Source organism: Chiloscyllium punctatum, chromosome 15 (genome assembly GCF_047496795.1).
Source record: "Chiloscyllium punctatum isolate Juve2018m chromosome 15, sChiPun1.3, whole genome shotgun sequence".
Classification (NCBI taxonomy): domain Eukaryota; kingdom Metazoa; phylum Chordata; class Chondrichthyes; order Orectolobiformes; family Hemiscylliidae; genus Chiloscyllium; species Chiloscyllium punctatum.
This window is the reverse complement of record NC_092753.1, coordinates 15,865,945-15,880,691: the sequence shown is the minus strand read 5'-3', so window position 1 is coordinate 15,880,691 and position 14,747 is coordinate 15,865,945.

Below are 14,747 nucleotides of genomic sequence, written 5' to 3'. Positions count from 1 at the left end.
GCCATGGAGTCCTTACCTTACTCAATAGCCTCCTGTGAGCCACCTTGACAAAGGCCTTCTTGAAGTCCAGGCAAATAATATCTGTTGGCTCGCCTTGGTCTAACCTTCTTGTAACTTCCTCAAAATTTAAGAAGATTTATCAGGCATGACCTTCCCTTGATGAAACAAAGCTGACTTTGCTCCACGATCTCTCTAGCCAACTCCTTTAGAACGCTGAAGTGTCAGCCATCTGGTCCAGTTTATTTATCCCCCTTCAGGACATGCAGTTTTTCTAGCACCTACTCCTTGAAGATGGCCACCATATTGACCTCTGCCCCCTCACTCTCTGTATTTTTAGGATATTACTGTTGTCTTCCACAGTGAAGACTGACATAAACTAACTATTCAGTCCCTCAGCCATTTCATTGTTCCGATATACTATCTCTCCAGCACCATTTTCCAGTAGTCCAATGTTAACTTTTGCCTCTCTTTTACTCTTTATTCATCTAAAGGAACTCTTACAGTCTTTTATATTACTGGCTAGCTTACCAACATATTTAATCTTTACTCTCCTCATTTCATTTTTTGTTGCCCTCTGTTGGTCTTTGTAAGCTTCCCAATCCTCTGGTTTCCCACTGCCCTTTGCCACATTATATGCTTTTGCTTTTGCTTTTATGCTATCCCTGACTTCCTTAGTCAGCCATGGTTGCTCCATCCTCCCTGTACCATGCTTCCTTTTCATCAGGATGAATCTCTGTTGTGTCTCCTGAATTACTTCCAGAAGCTCCTGCCATTGCTGCTCCACTGTCTTTCCTGCTCAGCTCCTCTCCCAGTCAATTCTACCCAGCTCCTCCCTCATGCCTCTGTAATTGCCTTTATTCAGCTGTAATACAATTACCTCTGACTTTATCTTTTCCCTCTCAAATTGCAGAGTAAATTCAATTATATTGTAATCACTGCCTCCTCAGGGTTCCATCACCTTATCAAGTCTGCCTCATTGAACAACACGAAATCCAATATTGCCTGTTCCCTAGTGGGCTGCACCACAAGCTGCTCTAAAAAGCCGTCTCATGGACATTCCATAAATTCCTTTTCTTCCAATCCCCCATGACCACTGTAACTTTGCCTTTCCTACACATCTCTTCTGTCTCCTTGTGTATCTTGCATCCCAGTTCCTGAATATTGTTGGAGGCCTGTACATAACTCAAGCGCTAGTTTGTAAACCTTTGCATTTCTTCAATTCTACCCACACAGATTCTACACCATCTGACTCTCATTTGTTTCTTACTATTGATTTAATTTCATTTCTTGCAAGTAAATAACGCCACACCCTCCACACACCTGTCTATCTTTTTGATAAGATGTAAATCCTTGAATATCCAGATCCTAATCCTGATCCCCTTGCTGCCATTCGTTTGTCCAATTATCCTCGTCATAAATACAAGACAGGCATCAAACTGGGTCTGAAGCCTAAATCCTGGATACAAAATTGCTTCCTCCTTGATACAAAACACCTCAAGTGCTCACTTGGACAAAAGCCCCTGACTCCTGTCTTTGAAAGTTGCTGAACCCAAAAAGGCATCCCTCTGATCAAGCAAAACCCAACCTGGTCCAGAAGCACACAAAAACTTCCCTCAGGATGTTGGGCGCTCTCACAACATGGCTCTCAAACCCTTGTTTTGTAGTTCATTTGGCCCTGTGCACAATGTTAATTAAAATTTAATGTTTGACAACTCAAGTGCTTTATTTATTTGTCAATTCCATCATAATGTAATTGTATCAATGCAGTTGCTTTGTTGCGACCCATAGACTGGTGTGGGACTGTTCAGGGAACAAGCACTGCTGTGTGACTGTATAAGATGGCTTCTTTTATGTAGACTGTTTTGGAAAGGAACCATTGACCTCTTTCCCTTGGTTAAGATTAACAAAATGTGTATGTTTGTAAAACTTCCCTGAACACACCACATTAAATACATTTCTGTACTAAATTCTATAGCTCCAAATACTTTTAATCTTCTAGGTATCCGAGGGACCTAAGAACTGTTATCTAACTGGAGCCAGAATCTCTTCTAATCAACAGGTGTAGCTCATTTCCTCCATAAACCTCCACTCGGTCCTCCATAAACCTCCACGCAGACCTCCATAATCCTCCATTGAGTCCTCCACACACCTCCACTCAGTCCACCATACACCTCGATTCAGTACTCCATACACCTACATACAGTCCCCAAGACTTCTCCATGCAGTCTCCCATACCCTTCCTGTTGTGAAAGCAGGGAGGTGATGATCTCCAGGTATTATTATGAGACCATCAATCCAGAAACTCAGCTAATGCTCTGGGTACCAAGGTTTGAATCCTGCCAAGACAGATGGTGGAATTTGTACTCTACTAAAAGAACATCTCCAAATAAGAATATACTGATGACCATAGGGAAACCCATCTGGTTCACTAATACCCGACGGGGAAGGATATCTGCTGTCATCACCTGGTCTGTCCAACATGTGACTCCAGGCCCACAGCAGTGTGAGTGATTCTCAATTGCCCCCTGATCTGGTCTGACAAGCCATTCAGTTGTACCAGTCATTACAAAGTCTCAAAGAAATGAAACTGGACAGATCACCTGGCACCGCCCTAGGCACCGGAAAATGCAGGAACAGCCCTGTCGATCCTGCAAAGTCCTCCTTACTAACATCTGGGGGATACTGCTAATATTGGGAGAGGGGTCACTCAGACTAGTCAAGCAACAACCCGACAAAGTCATACCCACAGAATCCTACCTGCCATTCTATATCCCAGTCAGCACCATCACCATCCCTGGATATGTCCTGACAGACCCAGCAGAGGAAGCAGCACAGTGGGGATACAGTCGGGAGGGAGTTACCCTGTGAGTCCTCAACTTTGACTAAAAACCCCATGAAGTCTCATAGCTTCGGGTTAAACATGAACGAGGAAAGCTCCTGCTGATTACCATGTACCGTCCTCCCTCAGCTGATGAATCAGTTCTCTTCCATGTTGATCAACACTTGGAGGAACCACTGAAGGTGACAAGGTCACAACATGTACCCTGGGGGGGGATTTCAATGTTCACCATCAAGAGTGTCTCGGCAACAGTATGACTGATTGGAGCTGGTTGGGTCCTAAAGGACAGAGCTGTTAGTCTGGGTCTGTGGCAAGTGGTGAGGGAACCAACAAGAGGGAAAAACAAGGAGGAAAAACATACACAACCTCATCCTTAACAATCTAACAGCTACACATACATCTGTCCATGACAGCATCAGGAAGAGAGATAACCACACAGTCCTTAAGGAGACAAAGTCCGGTCTTCAGATTGAAAATAACATCCAATGTGTTGTGTGGCACTGAATGAATCTGATAAATGAGACAGACTTCAAACAGATCTATCAACTCAAGACATGGCATTCATGATGTGATGTGGGCCATTAACAGTAGGTCATGGTCTCTCTCCTCCACTCAACCCTGACCATCAAACCAGGGGATCCATCGTGGTACAATGGAGAATGCAGAAGGGCACATCAGGAGCAATACCAGGCATAGTTGAAGGTGAGGTTTCAACCTAGTGAAGCCACCAAACTTGCGTGCAAATCAGCATTAACAGTAAGGTGATAGACAGAGCTAAGTGATCCCATAACCAAAGGATCAGATCTAAGATCTGCAGTCCTGCCACATCCAGCGTTGAATGATGGTGGACAATTACACAACTCACTGGAGAAGGAAGCTTCACGTATATTCCCATCCTCAATAATGGAAGATTGCAGCACATCAGTGTGAAAAAAAAATCACACCCTCCTCCAATGGACCCCAGCCTTACAGATACCAGTCTTCAGAAAATTTGATTCATTTCTCATGATTTCACGAAATGGTGGGAGACACTGGATACTGCAAAGCCTATCATCTGTGAAAATATTCCAGCAATAATACTGAGGACTTGTGCTCCAGAACATGTCACTCCCCTAGCCAAGCTGTTCCAGTACAGGTGCAACAAAGGCATCTACCCAACAATGAGGAAAATTGCCCAGGTATGAGCTGTACATGTTTAGCAAGACAAATCGAACTCAGCCAATTAGCACATTATCAGTCTACTCTCGATCATCAGTAAAGTGATGGAAGGTGTCATCAGCAGTGCTATTGAGCAGCTCCTGCAAAGCAAAAGTCTGCTCAGTGACTCCCAGTATGGGTTCCACCTGGACCACTCAGCTCCTGACCTCATTACAGCGTTGGTTCAAACATGGACAAAAGAGCTGAGTTCCAGAGGGGAGATGATGTCACAGCCTGTGACATCAAGGCCAATTCGACCGAGTGTGACATCAAGGGGTCTGAGCAAAACTGGAATCAATGGGGGAACAAGCTCTCTGGTGCTCCTGATGTGCCCTTCTGCATTCTCCATTGTACCACGATGGATCCCCTGGTTTGATGGTCAGGGTTGAGTGGAGGGGAGAGACCATGACCTACTGTTAATGGCCCACATCACATCATGAATGCCATGTCTTGAGTTGATAGATCTGTTTGAAGTCTGTCTCATTTATCAGATTCATTCAGTGCCACACAACACATTGGATGTTATTTTCAATCTGGAAGCAGAGGCTAACCGGGAAGACACTAGAGCAAAAATGGCAGGAGTTTGTAGGTATAATTGAGGACACTGTACAGAGGTTCATTCCCAAGAAAAGAAAGATTAACCGGGGAGGGATTAGACAACCTTGGCTGACAAAGGAAGTCAGGAAATGTATTAAAGAAAAAGAGAGATCCTATAAAGTGGCTAAGAACAGTGGGAAATCAGAAGATTGGGAAGGATACAAAAGTCAACAGAGGATAACAAAGAGTGTAATAAGAAATGAGAGGATCAAATATGAAGGTAGGCTAGCCAGTAATATTAGAAATAATAGTAAAAGTTTCTTTCAGTACATAAGAAACAAACGACAGGCAAAAGTAGACATTGGGCCACTTCAAACTGATGCAGGGAGCCTAGTGATGGGAGATAAGGAAATAGCAGGAGAACTTAACAAGTACTTTGCATCAGTTTTCACAGTGGAAGACATGAGTAATATCCCAAAAATTAAAGGGTGTCACGGGGTTGAGTTGAGTATGGTTGCCATTACGTAAGAGATAGTGCTAGAAAAGTTAAAAAGTCTTAAAATTGATAAATCTCCTGGCCCCGATGGGATACACCCTAGAGTTCTGAGAGAGGTTGCTGAGGAAATAGCAGAGGCATTGGTTGAGATCTTTCAAGAGTCACTGGAGTCAGGAAAGGTCCCGGATGATTGGAAGATGGCTGTAGTAACCCCCTTGTTCAAGAAAGAATCAAGGCAAAAGATGGAAAATTATAGGCCAATCAGCTTAACCTCGGTTGTTGGTAAAATTCTAGAATCCATCATTAAGGATAAGGTTTCTAAATTATTGGAAGAGCAGAGTCTGATTAGAACAAGTCAACATGGATTTAGTAAAGGGAGGTCATGCCTGACAAACCTGTTGGAATTTTTTGAAGAGGTAACAAGTAGGTTAGACCAGGGAAACCCAGTGGATGTGGTCTATCTGGACTTTCAAAAGGCCTTTGATAAGGTGCCACACGGGAGGCTGCTGAGCAAGGTGAGGGCCCATGGTGTTCGAGGTGAGCTGCTGGGATGGATTGAGGATTGGCTATCTAACAGAAGGCAGAGAGTTGGGATAAAAGGTTCTTTCTCAGAATGGCAGCCGGTGACGAGCGGTGTCCCGCAGGGTTCGGTGCTGGGGCCACAGCTGTTCGCATTATATATTAATGATTTGGATGAGGGAACCGGGGGCATTCTAGCGAAGTTTGCCGATGATACGAAGTTAGGTGGACAGGCAGGTAGTACTGAGGAAGTGGGGAGGCTACAGAAGGATCTAGACAGGTTGGGAGAGTGGTCCAGGAAATGGCTGATGGAATTTAACGTGAGCAAGTGCGAGGTCTTGCACTTTGGCAAAAAGAATAAAAGCATGGACTACTTTCTAAATGGTGAGAAATTTAATAAAGCCAAAGCACAAAGGGATCTGGGAGTGCTAGTCGAGGATTCTCTAAAGGTAAACATGCAGGTTGAGTCTGTGATTAAGAAAGCGAATGCAATGTTGTCTCTTATCTCAAGAGGGTTGGAATATAAAAGCAGAGATGTACTACTAAGACTTTATAAAGCTCTGGTTAGGCCCCATTTGGAGTACTGTGTCCAGTTTTGGTCCCCACACCTCAGGAAGGACATACTGGCACTGGAACGTGTCCAGCGGAGATTCACACGGATGATCCCTGGAATGACAGGTCTAGCATATGAGGAACGGCTGAGGATACTGGGATTGTATTCGTTGGAGTTTAGAAGATTAAGGGGAGATCTAATAGAGACGTACAAAATAATACATGGCTTTGAAAAGGTGGATGCTAGAAAATTGTTTCTGTTAGGTGAGGAGACTAGGACCCGTGGACACAGCCTTAGAATTAGAGGGGGTCATTTCAGAACGGAAATGCGGAGACATTTCTTCAGCCAGAGAGTGGTGGGCCTGTGGAATTCATTGCCACGGAGTGCAGTGGAAGCCAGGACGCTAAATGTCTTCAAGGCCGAGATTGATAGGTTCTTGTTGTCTAGAGGAATTAAGGGCTACGGGGAGAGTGCTGGCAAGTGGAGCTGAAATGCGCATCAGCCATGATTGAATGGCGGAGTGGACTCGATGGGCCGAATGGCCTTACTTCCACTCCTATGTCTTATGGTCTTATGGTGGTTGGAGTCAGACCGGACACAGAGGAAGATGGTTGTGGTTGTTGGAGGGTCAGTCATCTCAGCTCCAGGACATCTCTGCAGTAGTTCCTCACGGTAATATCCTTGGCCCAAACATCTCCAGCTGCTTCATCATAAGGTCTCCATAAACACCTTCTCTTCCTCATACGGTTAGAAGTGGGAATGTTCACTGTTGATTTCACAATGTTGAGCATCATTCACAACTCTTTATATATTGAAGCAGTCTATGTTCAAATGCAACAAGATCTGGACAATGTCCAGGCTTGGGCTGGCAAGTGGCATGTAACATTCTCAGCACACAAATGCAAGGTTATGACCATCACCAATATGCCACAATCGCACCACTGTCCCTTGACTTTCAACACTGTGACCATCATTGTATCCCCAATGCCAACATCCTGGGGGTTATCATTGACGAGTAACTCCACTGGACTAACCAAATAAGCACAGTGACAACAAGAGCAGGTCAGAGGCTAAATATACTATCGTGAGTGACTCACCTCCTGTCTCCCCAAGGCACAAGACGGGAGAGTGTTAGTATATTCCCCACTTGCATGAATGAGTAAAGTTAAAATAAAACTCAAGAAGCTTGACACCATCCAGGACAAAGCAACCCGCTTGATTGGCACTATATCCACAAACATCCATTCCCTCTCTCTCCGACTCTCAGTAGTAGCAGTGTGCAGTATCTACAAGATGCACTGTAGAAAGTCGCCAAAGATCCTCAGACAATAACTTTCACGTCCACAAATACTTCCATCCAGAAGGACAAGAGCAGCAGATATATAGGTATGTAACCACTTGCAAATTCCCCACCATCCTGACTTGGAAATAATACGCAGTTCCTTTACCATCACTGGGTCACAATCCTGGAATTCCCTCCCTCGTGGCATTGTGGGTCAACCCACAGCAGGTGGACTGCAGCAGTTCAAGAAGGTAACTCATCACCACCTTCTCAAAGGCAACTAGGGACGGACAATAAATACTGGCCCAGCCAGCGACACCCTGATCCCACCAATGAATAAATAACGGCCTCTACACACCTCCATGCTGTCATCTATAAATATTCATCCCCTTGTACTGTGTGATACTCTGACTAGTGACATGGTGAAGGCCTATCACTCTGCACTAAACACTGAGATAAACCTGACAGACCACAAGTAAACCCAAAGTGAATGAGCCTTTAGAAAGTTAGCTCAGAGCCAGACGGAGCATCCTATGTCGCTGCATGAAATGTGCCCATGCCCCCGACTGTGAACCAACCTGGCAGAAGCAGGTACGACATCATTGTCTCTGAGCTCCACAGTGAAGGGTGAGTTAATCTGAAAGCAGCCAGAATGATGTGGTGAGGCTGGGGTTTGGTGATGCCCACACACACCGACAAAGTGTGGGAGAGGACAGTGTTGATGGAGCATGCAGTGAAATGGTGCTGATGGTGGAGATGGATGAAGACCTGGAGAAGCAAACAGTGAGTTCCTGCCTCCAGGTAACTGCCCAGGCTTTCCTGTTGGGGACTGGCACCATCTGGTTTCCATAGGAACTGAAGGAAGGATTAGAATCTCCATCGAAATGAGGCAAGATCAGCTCCTAATGAGATAGAATGGCATGAAAATGAAGTGATCACCCCTCACTAGTGAGATTCAGAATTGGCTGCTTCAACCAGAAAAGGTGCAACTGGAAATAGTTTTCACAACAAAATCTAATGCTTTCATTCTTTCCGTATTACCCCACCTTTCTTGCCTTTGCTCAGACCACTCAAGGCAGCAGAAAATTCAACTCTATAAAAATTACGAACAATGTTCTTTTTAGTCTACTTACAGGATCGAGAATCCCATGGTTGTCCAGGCCTGATAACTTTCAATGCTGGTCATCCTGTAGAAGCCAGAGTAGACCTATCGACTTCCTGTAGGACCCACATGGAAACCCAGAACCGTGACCTGACCCCTGAACCTGCAGCGTCCTGACCTCAATCTGTCACGGAATCGGCCCTATCAGTGACTTAACCCCAAGGAAGACAACCAGCATTTGTGTGGTCCCAGATCCTGTGACTGCTACAACTGGAGGAGGCCCTGCCAACCAGGCCTGACTCACTTACCTCCAGGAGCAGCAGACTCACTTCACCAACTCCTGGAACTGTCCAGAAACATGCCAGGAAACGGTGAAAACATATTGGCCTGATGGTGGTGTTGAAAACAACATGTTTTCACGGCACTCCTCCCGAACTTACACCTTGCAAAGAAAAAATGGCTGAACTCAGATCCAGACTTACCTTCCAGAGGGCACTCAGAGGCTGTTGTGTGCTGTGTTTCATGGAGACATGGCTCACCCCTGCCATTCCTGACTGCTCCCAACAAACTGTTGGGTTCTCCAAATACCACATGGACCACATGACATCCTCGGGTAAGGTGAAGGGCGGTGGGATATGTTTCTTGATCGACACCTCCTGGTGAATGGATGCAGCAAACCTGACAGGCGATTGCTCCACTCAACCTCGAATTATCTTACAGTAAAATGTACCCTCTGTGAGAGTTCACCTCCGCCATCCTGACAGCAGTCTACATACCACCCCATGCAGATGTGAAGAATGTCCTGGATGAAGTTTACACGGCCATAAACAATCTGAGACAAAATTCCTCAAGGCCTTACTCATCGTGGCTGGTGACTTCAACCAATCCAACCTCAAGAAGGTGCTGCCAAAGTCCCACCAACATATCTCCTGCCCCACTAAAGGACCCAAAACCCTGGACCAGTGTTACACAACCATCTAACTCATCAACCGCTCAACCCCCCGCAGCACACATCGGAAAATCAGGTCACAACGCTGTGTCCTGCCTCCCATCTTACAAGCAGAAGCTAAAGTGGGAGGATCCGTCTCAGAAAGAAATACAATGTTGGCCCAAGGCAGTGGAAGAGCATCTCCGGGACTGGTTGGAATCAGCGAACTGGACTCTATTCAAGTACTCAGTGGAAAACCTGGACTAGTACACTACCACCATCACGGACATCATTAACAAATGTGTACAGGAGTGCGTGCCAAAGTTATTCCTGGTGTCCCCCAAATGGGAACCCTGGGTAAACTGGGAAATCCACTCCCTTCTGAAAATCAGGCACTCAGCATTCAAGTCGGATTACCGAGACCAATACAGAAAATCCAGATATGATCCTGGCGAAGCCATCAGAGATGCCAAGAGACAATACGGGACCAAGTTAGAGGTCTAACCCAACCATTCAGACATCCACTGCCTGTGGGAAGGCCGAAACAACATAATGGGACACAAAGTGAAACAGAGCAAGATAGCAGACAAAGACACATCCCTCCCTGATGCACTCAGCACTTTCTATGCACAATTCAAGAAGAATGCCAGCAGTGCAGTGTCATCTGACCCAATAGCTCCAGGGGCACCTGTTCCCTCTGTCACTGATGCTGACACCAGATCAGCCTTCCTCGGAGTCAATCCAAGGAATGTGACAGGCCCAGACGGAGTCCCTGGTTGTCCACTCCGATCCTGTGTGAACCATATGGTGGAGGTATTCGCTGAAATCTTCAACCTTTCCTTACTGCACTCCAAAGTTCCCACCTGCTTCAAGAAGACCAGCACCATCCCAGTACCTACGAAAGCCAGTGCAATGTGCCTTGATGATTACTGCCCAGTGGCTCTGACCTCCATAATGCTGTAGTGCTTCGAGAGGCTGGTCATAGCCCACATCAGCCCTGGTCTCCCAGCCTGCCTCGATTCCCTCTGACCAATGTAATAGGACCACAGCATCTCCCAACCCTGCCGTCATCCCTGGAACATCTGGATAGCAAGGACATCTACGTCAGACTCCTGCTCATCGAGTACATCTCCGCCTCCAACACCATTATCCCCTCCAGACTGATCACAAAACTCTGAGACTCTGAGTCTTGGCTCCACCCTCTGCAGCTGGATCCTCAGCTTCCTGACCCACAGACCACAATCAGTGAAGATAGACAGCAGCCCCTCCTCCACGATAACCCTCAACACTGGAGCCCCCCAAGGATGTGTTCTCAGCCCCTACTGTACTCCCTGTACACCCGCGGCAGTCTGGCTAAAGTCCGTACAAACACCATCTCCATGTTTGCTGCAGACCCCACTGTGGGAGGATGGATATCAACCAACAGGAAGGAGATAGAGGGCTTGGTGACATGGTGCAGTGAGAACACCCTCTCTCTCAGTATCGGCAAATCTGAAGAACTGATGATTGACTTTGGAAAGACAGGAGAGGAACATGCCTCCTTCTCCATCAATGGAGCTGAGGCTGAGAGGGTGGAGAGTGTCAAGTTCCTCGGAGTGACAATAACCAGCAATCTGTCCTGACTGTCCCATGTAGATGTGATGATCCAGAGGCACAACAACGCATCCTCTTCCTCAGGAAGCTCCAGTAATTTCGTCTGTTCTTCAGGATCCTCAGATGCAACAGAGAAAACATCCTGTCAGGGTGTATGAACTGCTCTGTCCAGCACGGTAAGGAACTACAGGAGGTTGTGTGCACGGCCTAGATCATCACTGAAGCCAACCTTCCATCCATGGACTCCATTTACACAGCTTGTTGCCGTGGAATGGGTGCCAACTTCATCGAATACCCCTCCCACCCCAGTAATGATCTCTTACAACCTTGCCCGTCGGGCAGAAGGTACAGAAGCTTGAACACACCCACCAGCTGCTTCAGGAACAGCTTCTTCCCAGCCGTTATGAGACTGATGAATGGAATCTCTAACTTAAAGTAATTCTGACCTTGTTAATGTTGGTCTTGCCTAGTGCACGCCCTTTGAGATGTAACCTGTACGCCTCTGTCCAAGTTTCTGTTCACCCTGTGACCTGTACATCCCTGCTCACTGTGATCTACCTGTACTGCTCATAAACAAAGCTTTACACTGTACTGAGGGAAACGTGACAATCAACCAATCAATGTGTCTCCCTTCACCCTGAACCACAGCTTTTCAACATGTCTCTCTGCTCTAAGTGCCTTCGACAACATGTTACTGAAGCTGTCCTTACTTTAAACTAGGGAGGCAGAGTACCCCAACTGACTGGCTGGAGCAGCCGCTCTTATTTCTCCAGCCTTTTTTGAACAAGGGGTGCATTGTTTGTAACAATACGTTTCTTTGGAGCCTCAATACCTCCAGAGAACTGAAAGATTAAGATCAATGCATCTGTCTGTCCTTCTCTCAGGAACTCGCATAATGCAGTCCAAGGTTGGTACAAGATCTATTCCATTTGAGGAATAGTGTACTGGATTGAAGAGGGTTAACTGAACCCGTTTGTTTTGTGACTGTAATTAATGTCAAACTCCATAAACCATAATTGTGTCCCTGGAGGGTTTCCCTTTTCTATTAATTACAAATTCCTTACAATGTACAAAGTTCCTCTGTCCTCCTTGCTGTTGTTGCTGTTGTTCCTGCTAAGTGTCAAAGTCTACCTATGAGATCTGTAAATCATATTTCACTGTAGTAATGTTCTTATCATTTCAAATTGGAAGGATCAAAACCATTGTCTTTTGTCACTACCTTAAACTTTAATCCATATCCATTGACAATAACCCCGCCCTTGCCCAAGTCATGAGGATCAATGAGATTGTTTAGAATCTACCGGTCCATTTGACCCTGAGCTGGGTCAAACTCCTGTTTATTCCTGGCACTGATTCAGGTGGCACCTGTTCCCAAAATGTGTCTCATCACAGGGAGCTTTTCATTCAACTCTCTTTCCCGGTTCCCCATCCTGACCAACATTTCCTGATCCCCATCCTCTGCCATTCCCTCGATATCAGGATAAAACAAGTACACTGTCTCAGAACTGACTGCCACAAGTATGGAGCGGTATGAAAACCAGAGACTTTTAGAATGTGCCTTGCATTGTTTCTTCCAAGTTTTCCTCAATTACTGTTCGCTTCCCCGGACAATGCATAGTGCTGAATGTGTTATTTATTCCACTGCTCGGGTGTCAATCTATTCCTCTGTTCCATGTAACTCTTGACCCTCTTCTGTCCAAATTGCCAAAATGTGACCAAATATAACCATTTTGCTTGTCATTAATTGATTTACTATCAGTGAATCTCCCACTCACAATCTCCTGGGGAGGGGTTACCAGACTGAACTGGACCAGTTTCATCAATAACAGTGTTACAAGACCATGTTAGAGCTTGGTGATTTTGTGGTACATCCGTCACCTCCGGACTCCCCAAAGCATGTCCATTATCTACAAAGGGCAAGGCGGGTTTATGATGCAAGACTCCCCACTTGCTTCAATGAGTTTAGCTCCAAAGTACTGAAGAAATATAGCAAGCCTTTTGATTGGCACCACATCCACAAACATTCCCTGATTCCATCATCAATGTATGCCAGCAACAATGTGAGGCATGTGAAAGATGCACTGCAGCAACTTGTTAAGAGTCCTTTCACAACATTTTCCAAACCTGTGACCTCCACCTTCTCAAAGCAATAGGCAATGAGGTACACAGGGAAACTATCTTGGGACCATATTGATGTTCCTTCACTGTCACAGAGTCACATGCTGGAATTTGCTCCCTAACATCTTTGTGGGTATATCTACATTACATGGACTTCAGTAGCTGAATAAGATAGCTTGGCAGCATCTGAGTGGGGACAATCAGAGATGGGCATCGAATGTTGACCTAACCAGCAATACTCATATTTTATGAATGGTATTTTATGAATGGCAATCAAGGGCTAATGTTCTTCCATTACACAAAATCCAGAAGTAGGTATCAGAGTGATTAATATACATTGATATATGATAGCATAAATCTATCTGCTTTGGATGAGGATCAAGAGCAGGATATGTGAGATGCTATGCCCCATGGTCACCAGACACTAGTGAAGGAGAACTTGGGCTGATTCTTCAACACTAATTTTGAATGACACTGGAAAGATGAAGAGCAGGAACCTGGATGTTTCCTCCACTTTAACACAGGGTCACTGAAGTCTGTTGTACTTCAGAAACTAAAACATACCTCTCATGGTCTTGGTGATTTCCCTTTCATTCCCTTGTTTTCACATAAATAATCTGTCAGCCCAGCGTCAACATTCACATCATCTCTTACAAACTGCTATTCGTCATTTTCTGTTTCATACCAAATATGAAGTTTTACTTAATGACTGATTTGATTGATTTTTTTAGTGGGTTCAACAGATTATTTGAACAGATGTATGAATACTTCAATGCATTGTCAGAAAGAGGGACACATTTGCAAATCTTATAGAGTACTCTGCGAAATTATTAACTTTTCAACCAGTTTGATTTGCTTCCTTATTTGTTTTTCTTTCTCACAGTTAACATCATAACAATTATAATCCTCGCGCAAGGAAAGTGTGGTCTTTCAAAATGCATTCCTCAATACCTGGTGGCAATGTCTACAGCAGATATCCTGGTTATTGTCCTCTATCTGCTATTGAGACACATTCCAATTGTCTGTCAGACAGACTTATGTTTCATATGGACCATCCCCATCTGTAATATATACACTGTCTTCCTTTATGCAACCACCGACTGTTCCTTCTGGTTTACTGTCACTTTTACTTTGGATTGATATGTGGCCATTTGCTGCCCAAATCTGCAAATTAACTTTTGTACAGAGATTACAGCAGCTGTGGTTCTGGGAACGGTGACAATGCTGAGTGGTTTGAAGAACATTTTCTGGTACTTTATGTTCACATATCAGTATTTGCTGAGAAATCTCCCCTGGTTTTGTTCAGTACCAACTCATATTCTGTCACCTCCAGTCTGGGCAAGAATTGAGTGCCGAAATTATATTCTGAACCCAGTAGTTCCATTTGTTCTGATTCTGCTGCTCAATGCTTTAAGTGTCAGGCACATTTTAGTGGCCAGCAGAGCCCACAGGAGACCTCAGGCCCACAGCAGTGGGGAGAATCCTAGTGACCCAGAAATGGGGACTCGAAGGAAGTCCATAATTTTATTGTTTGTTATCTCAGAGAATTTCATCCTGTTATGGTCAGTGTTTATGGTATACTC